Consider the following 13342-nt stretch of genomic DNA (forward strand, 5'->3'; position numbering starts at 1 on the left):
GCAAACCCTCATCCCCTCTATTAAATTTATTTTTTCTCTTGTTAGTGTAGGTTTTTCTCCTTGTGTCCCAAGTCCCAAAGCCTCCTTGCTGGAGAATATGGTTCTAATGAAAGAAAGGAGGCACCCAATATTGGAAAGACTGAAAATTTGGTGTGTCACTTCTTGTCAGGGTATTTTTATTTAAAAGTAGGTCTCAGAACAGATTGATGGTCAAATAAGGTAATAAATCAGGAACAGTGTAAATTTAGCAGGTACCAGGCCAGGTTTGTATCTCAACTCACCCAAGGATTTCAAGCACCTATCCAAAAAACTAGTTACACATATTTTCTCATCCTCTTCACTTTGTAGAACATCTGGTGGCTTAATTAGGCATGTCTGTTTAGTATAGTCTCAAGCATGTTTTTGTTATTTATTGATCTCTTTATTATACATAAATTCCTCGTATCTATGTACCTTCCCAAAGGATCAGCCATAGAATTTTGTAGAGAGCGAACACATGCTCAATACCTGCTCAATAAATGTTTGGAGAATTAAATTGAATAGGCATTGATTGCCCTCAACTGCCCTTACTCCCTAGGCTGCAGATTCAGACCAATTAGCTACAGTTCTTCAATGCAATTTTGTAATGAATATAACTAATATTGGAAGTACTCAGTTGATCACACAATTATTTACTCATTTACACATCCATTCATTTAACTAAATATTTGTTACATTCCTACCACATGTAACTAAGGTGACGGAAATATATAGACACATTAGATTGATTATCTGGTCACAAGGCACATATGGTAGTAATGACTCCACATAAAGTAGTGACTGATAAGTTTGGCCAAATATTAACTTTCAAGTCATTAGAAAATAGTCTATTGTCTAAATATGTGGAAACTTAGTATGTTATATCATTTGTCCTAAGGAAATAATGTCATTATTAGTGTGCAATGGGAACTATAAAATTCCCCATAAAACAACTTCCTTTCCTTAAATTCATCTATGTTAAAGTACTTGATTTTGTTTGTTCATTCATTCAGCAGGAAAGCAATTATCAAGCAACTTACTATATTCTGGGTATTATTTTAAGTATTGAGTGTACAAAGATAGAAAAGAAAAAAGAAAAAAGGGAAAAAAGATATTTAAAATGATTAAGTGGGAAGTACAGCATACTCACATGCATGCAAATAACTATAAAATCCATAAAAATGAGAGTACTTTGCCTTCTTTTGATAGATATTTTGCTTTATTTCTCTTTCTTTAAGATAAATAGAAAAATAAAATATTAGCTAGGATTAAACTTTAGAGGTTTTCCTTCCTCCTATACATATGAAGGAGATCGTATGCTATTTATGAACAAATTGCGGGATAATGATTTGAGAGTACATCTATGATAGCATCAAGGGTAGAAGATAATTTTTATTCAACTTCCATTGTCTGTGTCCATTCAAACAGGAATCTTAACTATTTTGACTGAATAGGAAAAAAATTCAGTGAATTGAATATAATTATCACATAAATAGTTTGGCTGGACTTAGTTCATTTGAATGGTCAATGCAGCGTAAATATTTCCACTATATATATTTACAGGTTTGGAAACTGCTCACGTTCCTATGTTTCATTTGTTGACAGAAGTGTATTAAACATGTCATTAGGTTAAAGGGGTATAACATGCAAAGTAATATTTCTTTAGACCTTATTTTTATTTTTCATGTTTTTTTTCCATGCAAAAAGACAGAAATTGTCATTTCACGATATTTAACTTTTGACTTTTTGGAGTCCTAATGACTTCAGCTCTGTTAAACCAACATATTATTTATATCACAATTTCTTTTTCATGGCATTTACCAAATAAAGGAAATTACTCCTCTTATTAGTATATCTAATCATTTGTTTGCAATGACCTGATTTTTATCTCATCTATGTTGTTGCAACATAGCATATAATAACCACCAAGACTGAATTTTTTTCACTGTAGGGTTGAACCCTCCTAATTTGTCAAATCTGTTATTTGAACCAGTTGAATTGCTAGCTTTTATCTCAATTTTTTGACTGCTGCTTAAGAGGATTAGAGGCCTTGGTCAGCTACACCAGGGTGGCTCACAGTAACAGGCGCCATTGCAGCTCAGATCCAAAAATCAATGAAGTGCGGCTCATTGAATCTGATTGACTAAGCCTCAATTGCCCTGTGGAAAAAACCTAGCGTCGGTCTTCTCTAGTTATGCAAACCAAGTCAGACAGAAACCAGCAGCTCTGTTCTTCCTTTTAAATCCAAATATTAGGAAGGTAATAGAAAGGGTGAAAGGTAGCAACAACAACAAAACTATGAAGAAAAGACAATGTGAAGAACTGGCCTTTGTGCCCAAAAACATACTGTGATTTATCACTTTATTAAGTCTCCAAGTTCTCTGATGAAATAGTTTTTTACTTTTAAAAATCATCCAAAATTGCTAATTATCATCATCTCATTTTTTCTTCTAGATTTAGTAAGTAAATTTACAATGCAAATTATCAAATGTAAGTTTTCTGTTTGAAATGTATACATATTTTTCTTTCCAGTGAAGTCATAAAAGAAGAATAAGTATATGACTTCTCTCATTTTTCATTCTATAGAAAATCCTATGAAATAGATGCATTTATTCTGATAGGACATGTTTTTCCCTCTGCTTTATGTGACAACATGTTCTTCCCTTAGCTTTATACAACAACATATTAACAAGGTCTTTCCTCTGCTTACATTGTAACTGAGTGAAACAATCAAGGATCCTCACTCTCATATATTTTAAAGGGGGAAATAATTATCTTGTTCCAACTGGAAGGTGTTAATACAAGGAAAAAGTCGCCAATTCCATTTAAAAGTGAAGGCTTTCCCCCCACCGTGAAAGCTTATTATTTAAAAAAAAAAAAAAAAAATGGGTCTCAGTAACTGGATCTCGTATTTAAATAGTTCTATCAGAACTTTTGCAACCCTGGGTTACCATAATCACTCAACAAGCTGATGAGCCCTTTACCAAAAGTTGATTCCTTTAATTGTGAACAATTAGACAACATTTTCTGGGAATAAAAGAGTCTCCGGAGAGCAACAGAATTTTATATCATAGAATCACAGTGTTCTAGAGCTTTTCAAACTATATTTTGCAATTGTCTAATTACAAAGATCAGAACACAAAAACCCCAAAAGTTAAGGGATTTGACTCAGGTCATAAACAATTGAAATCTTTAAAATAAAGGATGAGAGACTTGATATGAAGGATTTAAACAGGCTTTAAAGGGGTAGGAAATTTAAATCACAACCCATTTTCATGTGATTTGAAAGTTTATTAGGATCATCTTGTCAACAATTCTAATTTAGAGGCTGTAATTCATTTTAAACAACTTAAAATTCAATTTAAAACAATTCTATTTAAAATCCAAGCATATTTTTGGGGAGGAATGAAACACCCCAGATAAGGTTGAAAGCAAATGGCAACCAAGGCGGAAAAATGGATTTAATAAATAGTACATTATTTCTAGCGATGGTAGTTTGTTTTATCTATCTGTCTAGAACCTACCATTTAATGTATGGGACCTCGTCATGTGGTGTGTAAATAGAAACCCTCAACATGTTCTATTACCAAAAAAGCAAGGCTAAAACTGAAGCTGTTTTGAAAGAGATGGTCATTGTGTTAAAACAGGAGAAAACATTATCCTGAATAAGTTTTTATAGTAATGAAATTTTCTGAAACTTCAATTATTTGCTTTTGTCACTATGAAATTATTTTGCAGTATAATAACTTAGTAATGAGTGAAATTTGGAATAAGTCAACATTCTCATTAAAACAAAGTCATCTGATATTACTGAGAACCATAAAACAGCTATTGAAACCTGAAGCTTCAGAAAAGGAAATCTTTATTGCAATAAAGAAATCAGCAACATTGTTTATAAGCATCATTTCCATGGCAAAAGATTAGTTCATTCAATAAGAATCTTGTAACATGGTGCCAGCACGGGTGCAATAAACTTTATGGAATGGCTCATAAAATTAGACTAATTAAAGATAATCTAATTTGGACAATTTTATCTTCTGGAAAAGAAATGTGATGTCATCCTCCGGGAAGAAACAATGTTTAGTCTCTGGGGATGTGAAAAAAAAAAAAAAAAAAAAAAAAGCCCTCATAAGATATTTGCAATAATAAGAATTAGGGTTGATCCAAAGACAGTCTTAGATCTACCCATTGCCTCTCAAAAGATCCACCACATAGACTGTTAAGCCCCATAATTATCTCCCCTATTTGTGACAAGCGTGAGCTAATCAGTCTCTGAGGGAGTTTTCCAGCAGATACTGAGGAGAGTGTGTGAGCTTCACAGTGCTCATCAAGCTATTTTGTACTCAGAATCGCAAAGAGCTGACCAAAGTTCATTATCCTCATCTAAACCAGAATTAATTCAAATTAAGAAAAATAGACTTTTTAAAATGCCAAGTGCTTATGATTTAGAACAAAGAGTTTTCACTATTTTTATAACAGCAACACAGGTTCTAGCTGCCTATAATCCCATATTAAAAGATTAGAAAAAACATCTGAAGAAATCAGAGAGTGTCTAATTGAGGTTCTTGCCTTTAATCCTGCGAGCAGACTCCCTCTTGGATATCAAGATCTGTCAGGGCCGAGTCAGGGGAATTCTGTAAGGAAAAAGCAACCACGAGGAATATAACATATTCTTTCCTACTTAAGAAATAAAAAGAGAAAAACACAGTTGGTGATATCAAAACATAAGCCAACACAAAATTAGGGGAAACCCCAAAATGGATTTGTAAATATAAGCTAGCAAAAGTGGAGAAATAAGCCAAACCTTGCTTGTTTATAATGTTTAAACCATTGTGCAATACAGGGTACACAAATAAACAAAAAAAAAAAATGAAAGAGTAAGTAATAGTGAGTAACAATAAAGATAGAATCCAGACTAGCAAGGAATTAGTAAACTATTTAATAAATGTATTTTACCTGTGTATTGATTCCTAAAATATTAATTATGTGATTGTCTTTTTAATTCCATACACTCATCTTGCCAGAGAATTATATGTTAGTGAGTACTTTCGTATCAATCATGGAACATACTGTGAAACAAAGTTTTCCGGAATTGCTATTTTATAATTGTGAATAATACAGTTTAGAAGCTTCACTGGTTGGAAATTAGTATTTCATGCTTATTTATAAAGAACTGAAATATTAGGCTATAGTTCATAAACAGTGAGTTAAATTAGTGTGATAAAGAATGAAAGAGTTTAAGAAACACAAAATCTTTTATACCATAATTAAAAAAAAAGTAATCAAGAAAAAAAGAGGAAAAAGTGGCACACTAAAATCAAGATATACTTTACAATATCATGTTTTAATCACAAAGCAGGATATTTGCTGCCCTAATTGCTTAGAAATTGATACAAAATGTAAATTATGCAGATATCTAATAAAAATTATAGAGACTCATATGTGCATAGTAAACATATTTTTCTTCAGCTTATTATGCATTAATACTTTAAAAGGGTTAATTTGGTGCATAATAGGAAAGTTTTCTTATATTTTCATCATAAACTCACATATAGAATAATTATTCAAAATATTTTAATAGGAAATTTAATATTTTATTAGCAATCTTTTAGTAAAAGATGCCTCTTTTGCAGTAAACTGGATTTTGAGGGACTGCTAAAGTCATCAAGAATCATTCCATAATACAGAAACACTTGGAACTGAGCATAGATATGGAAAAAAATAAATCAACCTAACAAATTTTTCTTTTTAATTGCAAATGAAAATTTATGGAACAATATCTTTTGATCTGTACATGCTATCTCACAAAAGATTCCACACCTCTTCAGAAAACACCACACCATGATGTACATGCATTTAAGCAGTATTTGCTCAGATTTGTGTGACTGTTCAAATAATAAACTTCAAAACATAAAATTTTTGGAAAAAAAGTAGTTTTGATAAGTATTTTAATGAACCAATTAACTAATTAAATGAACCACTCTTATAAAGAGTTATAAAAGAGTTATAAAATAACTATCGATTATTTAAATCTCAATTTTGTTCTAATTTTTTAAAATGTGATCATTGTATTAAGTACTGAAGATTATAAAATTAGTACTAATGACAGTATATGTACTATATGACTAATATATAGTCATGTGAATGGAGGAATTAAGAAACTCACAGATAGTGACAAAATTCCATATGAGCAGTTTATATTAAAAAGGGCAGAGAGCAAAATAAGTGGATGTTATAGAGCCCAAACCAAAATTCCCTAGTTTCCCCATGAAATCCTAAGTTGTCATCCTATGACTTTATGGAACTGGTCATGAGTGAGCCAGTATATCTGAACCTTTTAATAACCAAATAGCAGATGAGAGGTGAAACTCACCCGTTATTTGATTTATAGTTAAAATAACATGTTCTTTCAGGAATGTAATTTTAGCCCGACTTCTTAGATTTGATCTAACAAAGGAAAATTTATGAGTCATTTACGTTTTTACAAGATACCAAATTATTTCCTATGCTATTGCATTGAAAGATGGGAGCTTAATATTTAACTTTAGTATTGTAATTTAATCATTAAACCATTATGATGATTACTATAAGTTAAGTTCTGTACTGTGAATCATGAAGAAAAATATGGACAATCAGAAATTACTTAAAATTCGTAAGCAATGTTAAATAAAAGAGGCATATATTATCTTAGGACAACCTAGGCATTGCTCTGGTGATGACAGCATAGGAAATATCTGAGACTTGCTTGAGGTCTGTCTCATTTGGAGTGGAATTGCCATAGTGTGTTCTAGAAGTCCAAACCTCCACCTGACTAGCATAGAGGAAGGAAGGTCTACTCATGCATACCTCACCTTGTCTGCAAAATACAGTTACACAAGAAAGTTTTAAAAATCCTGATGCCTAAGCAGAACCCCAAACGATAAATAAATAAATAAATAATAAATTAATTAATTTTTTAAAAATCCAGGCATTAATGATCATTTTAAAGTTCTCCAGGTGATTCCAATGTGCACCCAAGTTTGCAAGCTATTGATCTGTACCAATCCGCCCCTCTTCCTGGCTACCTAGAAAAGTCCTAAGAGGTTTCTTGGAATTGAGCTTTCTAATGAACTAGAAGCAGTTAGGGTAATTCAGTGGTTCTCAAATTTTTTGCTTTCCGATGCTTTTTCATGCTTAAAGATTATCGAGGACCTCAAAGAACTTTTGTTATTGTGGGTTATTTCTACTGACATTTACTCTAGTAGAAATTAAAACTGAGAAATTTAAAAATATTAACTAATTATTTGACAATAAAACAATGAAACCACTACATATTAATGATTTTATAAAAATAACTATTTTATAAAACAAAAGTATCAGCGAGAGAAGTGGTAAGGTTTTAAAGTTTTACAAATCTCCTTAATGTCTGGTTCAGTAGAAGGCAGCTTGGTTTTCATATCCACTTTGCACTCAATCCATTGCAATAACACATGTCTGGAAAGTTCACTATGCACTTACAAGAGAAAGAAAATGAAAATAACAACTTAGTATTATTATGCAAGTAGTTTTGACTTCGCACACCCCTCTCGATGAGCTTGAGATCTTGAGAACTGCTGGTATGATCACAATAACCTTCACAGTGCAGACAAATTCACATGTAACAAATCTGTTGTCCCCAAAAGGAACCACTTAGGATATATAAAAGAGACACTGTTGTTACCATTTACTTGACAACGCATCAGGTTATGGCTGTACAGATGCTATTTCAAATACTGAGTTAATTTAGACAGAGAATTCCACGTTTCAAACTTTGTTAAACCAATAAGCACTTGAAAAATATGATTCCTATATTGAATGATTTCTGCCTGGCTAAAAGATCCAATCTTTGCATCCCCAAATTATCCAATCTAGTTGATGAAACAAGGCATACATAAATAAAAATTTACAAAGGAACATTTTATAAGGTTAAAATTGACATACAAATATCCGAGTAAGTTTTAAAAAACAACGAAAATCATAGATTATTCAAATATGTTTAAATGTTCTTGTTTTACTCTTTTTCATTTAAGTTGTTATCATCATAGGTAGATAATTTTCCTTTATAAAATGATAGGACAGAAGGAAATGACACCTTTGTGCTAGGTAGCTATTTTGACTTGCCACTATGGCTACAGACAAATTCTTCTATAAATAGTTCATATTTGTTCCTGAGTACTTTCTATTGTTGTCTTCGCTATGGTTTGACTGTGTTTCCCCAAAGTTCATGTGTTGGAAACTTGATCCCTGATGCAGTGGTGTTGGAAGTTGGAGCCTGATGGAAGGTGTTTGGATCGTGGGGCACTGTCCTCATTAATGCATTAATGCTGTTATTGCTGGAGTGAGTTTCTTATGAAAACGATGAGTTCAGACCCTTCTTACTCCCTCTCACCCCCTCTGCCCTTCTGCCATATTAGGGCATAGCAAGAAGGCCCTTGCCAGGTGGTATCCCCTCAATCTTGTACTTCCCAGCCTCCAGAACTGTGAGCCAATAAATTTCTATTCATTATAAATTATCCAGTCTGTAGCATTTTGTTATTGCAATATAAAACAGAATAAGATATTGTTATTGCTGCTGTTGTAGTTGTTATTTTTCTCACCTTTGGTTAAGGGCAGATGACCTTCAACATAAAATAATATTCATTTGGATTTATTTCCTCTGATCTTAAAAAAGGGTGTTTTCTTGTTAGCTTATACTTTCTTTGTCCTTTGTTAGCTCATCTGTACATTGCATATGCTATATTATGTATGCAACAGGGATGCATATACATTCAATGTTATTCTTTCCATTTTGGACCACCATTGACACTTATTATGGTCACTTTTAATTCTAATTCTATTCTCCAAGATATCAGCTATTTCTTCCACTTGATGTCATCAGCAGACTTAATAAGCATACTTGATATTCTATCATCCTGGTCATTGGAAAAATGTTAAATAGCACTGAACTGGGAACTGACCCCTGCAGAACACTTCTTGTTACATTTTCCCTTTAATTCATTCCCAAATTGATACTTATTATCTGCATCTTTAGATGTGTACCAGGTAAGATTGGCCAGTATTCCTTTGGTACATAACATATTTCTAATAATTAAGAAATACTCTAATTGGAAATCTATATACAACTCTTACAGAACTGAGTGTTACTCATAAAGAAAAGAGTTATGTATATGCATAAATAGGCTAAAATTGGCCCTTAATAAGTGTAATATGAAGTCATGAAGCAAAGAAAAAGCCATACTGTATTGAAATGTCCATTACTTGCTTCAACCTTGACTAAAATACCCATATGACCCATGGGAAATTAGAAAGAAAAATAGCATTTTATAAATCATTAAACTAAAGTTTTCGCTGTAAGTATCCTATTGGTAAATTATGTCTAAATAACTATCTTTACTTCTCTTTCTAATTGGAACATCCTATCTAGTGAAGCCTGGCGTCTTTCTCTCCCTCCAACATACCTCTAACATTACCTCATCCAAATGGACATGGTAAACACACACAGACATACACACACACCCCCACACACCCACACACACGCACACAATCTTTTTATTAGAAAGTAATAATGGAGTATTGCTGATTGTGTTAATGTTTGTGCTTATATTCCCTAATATATATATATATATGTATACATATATATTTAAATTATTTCCTTGATTAATCAAACATTACTAGGATTCCATAATATGAACATATTAATCCTACTTCACAGATAGAACAAGGTAAGAGGATAATAAAGCAAAACAGAAGTTTTTCAAAACTTCACAGATTTAAGATAATTTGATAGTGTTACTGAATAAGACAAGCACCTAATAAAGATGCATTAAATGTCCAATATGTACTTAATAAAAAACTACATGATTCTAAATATTATAAAATAACTAACTTCAAATAACTCTTCAAGAGCTAATAGCTTATTTGTTAATATTAAAATGGATAATACTGGCTGGGCACAGTGGCTCAAGCCTGTAATCCCAACACTTTGGGAGGCTGAGGCAGGCAGATCACAAGGTCAGGAGATCGAGGCCATCCTGGCTATCACAGTGAAACCCCATCTCTACTAAAAATACAAAAACATAGACAGGTGTAGTGGCAGGCACCTGTAGTCCCAGCTACTTGGGAGGCTGAGGGAGGAGAATGGCTTGAACCCGGGAGGAGGAGCTTGCAGTGAGCTGAGATCGCGCCACTGCACTCCAGCCTGGGTGACAGAGTGAGACTCAGTCTCAAAAAAAAAAAAAAGGATAATACTGACAAAACAACACAAGGCCACAAGGCATTGTTACTGCTGAAACGTACCGTGCGGAATAGATCTCATAGGATTTTAGAGATGATTAGGTGATATTAGCTTGATGGTAAAAAGTCCTTGTGAAAGAAACAGCTTCTGAATGAGAACAGTCTAGGTGGTGGAAAAGAATGTCTAAAAGCAAGGAGACAGTAATGTGAGTGACATACACATATATAAACCATGAATACATAACATATCCTAACACATATGCTACAGGTACATGCCTTTTACAAATATTGGTGAACCTGTGTTATATTCCAGAATTCTGAAAGTGGTAGCTTTTAGAGATGAGTTCTGGGAACATAAACCAGAACTAAGAAAGTATATCAATTTTTATTCTAGGTAACTACTCCCCAAATTTAGCAGATTAAAATGACAGTTATTATCTCAAAGTTTTAGCGTTATCCAAAGAGGCTTAGCTGTGTGATTTTGACTCTAGGTTCTCAGAAGGCTGCAGTCCAGTTATTGGCTGGGACTGTAGTCGTTCATGACTCAACTGAACCAGGATCTGCTCTTGGCAGGCCTTAAAAGATTCTCTTTCAAGTTCATTCAAATGGGTCTTTACACAAGACTGCTTAGGGGAAAGCAGCTGGATTCTAGAGCAAGCGAATCAAGACAGAGTGAGGGCAATCAAGACAGTGAGAGCACTCAAGACAGAGCCAGGTCTTTTTACAACTTGATCTAAGAAGTAACATCACATAGCTTCTTCCACATCTGATCTTGGAACTGAGTCATTAAGTCCATACCACACCCAAGGAAAAGGGATTATACAAAATGCAGAAGGTAGGGACCAGTGAAGGCCATCTCAGAGGCTGCCCAACTCAGAAGACAAGACGGATATTGGGTGGAGGAAAGAAAAATAAATCTCTCTCTCTGGGCCTCATGCCATTGGGGCTAAAAGTCAGATCATCTCGAGGTCATTGAGAATTCTTCCTTATGTTCATATATGAACTACAGAGCAGTCAGGAAGTTGGGAATTAGAAAAGAATAAAATTTAGGATATGATGGCTTCCAAAATGTAATTTATCTCTCTTTCTTCATGCTATTTTATTTCTTCTTCTGTTATTGTTTAGTCCAAAGATATAAAATAGTTGCTGCTTCCTTCATCATTTTCTAATGAGACAATGGAAGATACTGCTTATCAATCATGGTACTCTTGCATGGAGCCCACATGTGACCTCAAAATCTTCTCTAATATAGTGTCCCAGATGTTTAGAACAGACTGACCAAGGATGAGAGGTAACTTTCCCTCCCAGTTACAGTCTTTAGAAGAAAACTGCTTCAGCTTTCATATGTACGAAAAGTGTCCTCTGTAGAGAGTGGAGAAAAGGTGGCCTTTTTAATAAATGATGTTGGGTCAACTGGATATTTATATAGAAGAAAATACAACTGGGCTTCTATCTCACACCATATATAAAAGTGAATTCTAGGCAAATAAAAGATCTAGATATAAAAGGGATACCTATAAAGGAAAATATTTATAAATTTTTACTTACTATGAAAAGTCAAGCTACATGGGTAAATTTATAAATTTAAATTTAAAAATTATTAAATTTATAAACTTTCACTTATCATGAAAAGGCAAGCTGCATGGGTAAAAATATATGCAACACATATAACTGATGAAAAGTTTATATCCGCAATATATAAAAGACACCTACAAATCAATAAGAAAAAGAGAGACCCCACCGCCCAGTGAAAATAAAGGCAAGAAGTCTGAACAGGAACCTCACAAAAGAAGATATCTCCGTGGACAGTAAACCTACTAAAAATGTTTCTATAGCTATACATCCACTGGACTAGCTAAGATGACTGACAATTTCTACTGTTAGTAAAGATGTGGATAATGTCAATTTTCCATATAATATGAATGTTGGTACAACCATTTTAGAAAAATTATATATATATATATAAAATTAAGTAGCCACATATCCTCTTACCCAGGAATTTCATTCCAAAACATGTAACTATAGATGAGATGAATAATGTATTTATAAAATACTATTCAACAATAAAAGTAGAAGGGAAAAATCTGAGGGTACATGCAATAATTTGGCTTAATTTCACAATCATAAAGCTAAGGCAAAGAAGCCAAATACAAATGAATGTACTATTATATCTATCTATCTATCTATCTATCTATCTATCTATCTATCTACCTACCTACCTACCTACCTACCTACCTACCTACCTACCTACCTGCTGCATGATTCTATTTATATAAAGCAACATATGCAAAAGTAATCTATGGTGTTAGAGGTCAGTATTATAATTAATTTTGAAGAAGGACAAAATAGATGTTGTTACAAGGAGTGTGAGCCCCCCACAAATTTTAGCGTGCTGGTAATCTGTTAGCGACCTGGATGGTAGTCACCTTGATGTTTTCATTTTGTGATAATTTATTGGCTGATTTGTAGCTTTCTTTGTTTATAAGTTACACTCCACTAAAATGGGTTTTTAAAGACTCAGCTTTATTTTAGTTGAATCAGAGCATAATAAGGAAATGATTCTCTAGTTTTTTCTACAAAAAAGACATATGCACAGTTAGTTTGGAAACTAACTCTACACTTCATCAATCATGAAGTCAGTGTAACCATGGGGTGCAGAGTTATAAGGAAGCTAAGAGAGTAAAGTGTAGAGGTTTACTGAATACAAATTCCTTGAAACAAATACATAGGATGTGTTCAGAGGCACAGCTATCTTCTGGCAGCTTATTTGATTCAGGGGAGGAATATTCTTGTAACGTTTCCTGATTGGAATTTTGACAAAACTTTCAAGTTGGTTAGATTCAAGTCGTATTTTACATACATTAAACTTTGTTCTGCCCGATGTCTTGATGGGCAAGTTCAGCCACCTTACAAAGTTTGAGAACAGATAAGAATAACAATTTAGATGGTGTTAAGGTAATATTTCTTATTATTTATTATCAAATCAGCAGCAAGCAGTGCCAAAGGCATATTTGTGATCAAGAATCCATGTCGGCATGAGAGGGCTCAGCTATTCAGGGTCTCCTTTGTTCCT

This window comes from Hylobates moloch, unplaced genomic scaffold, assembly GCF_009828535.3.
Source record: "Hylobates moloch isolate HMO894 unplaced genomic scaffold, HMol_V3 SCAFFOLD_4, whole genome shotgun sequence".
Classification (NCBI taxonomy): domain Eukaryota; kingdom Metazoa; phylum Chordata; class Mammalia; order Primates; family Hylobatidae; genus Hylobates; species Hylobates moloch.